The sequence below is a fragment of the Mizuhopecten yessoensis genome, unplaced genomic scaffold, assembly GCF_002113885.1.
Source record: "Mizuhopecten yessoensis strain PY_sf001 unplaced genomic scaffold, ASM211388v2 scaffold11041, whole genome shotgun sequence".
Lineage (NCBI taxonomy): Eukaryota > Metazoa > Mollusca > Bivalvia > Pectinida > Pectinidae > Mizuhopecten > Mizuhopecten yessoensis.
Genome location: NW_018408849.1, coordinates 457,161 through 457,762, shown reverse-complemented (window position 1 = coordinate 457,762; position 602 = coordinate 457,161).

Sequence of the window (602 nt, the reverse complement as noted above, 5' to 3'; positions counted from 1 at the left end):
CATTCCACCCGGTCACATTATACTGACAACGGGTGAAACAGTACAGCATTTCACCCAGTCACATTATACTAACAACGGGTGACCCAGTACAGCATTCCACCCGGTCACATTATACTGACAACGGGTGAAACAGCACAGCATTTCACCCAGTCACATTATACTAACAACGGGTGAACCAGTACAGCATTCCACCCGGTCACATTATACTGACACCGGGTGAACCAGTACAGCATTCCACCCGGTCACATAATACTGACAACGGGTGAACCAGTACAGCATTCCACCCGGTCACATAATACTGACAACGGGTGAACCAGTACAGCATTCCAACCGGTCACATTATACTGACAACGGGTGAACCAGCACTGCATTCCACCCGGTCACAATATACTGACAACGGATGAACCAGCACAGCATTCCGCCCGGTCACATCATACTGACAACGGGTCAACCAGCACAGCATTCCACCCGGTCACATTATACTGACGACGGTGAACCAGCACAGCATTTTATCCGGTCACATCATACTGACAACGGGTGAACCAGTACAGCATTTCACCCGGTCACATTATACTGACGACGGTGAACCAGCACAGCATTTT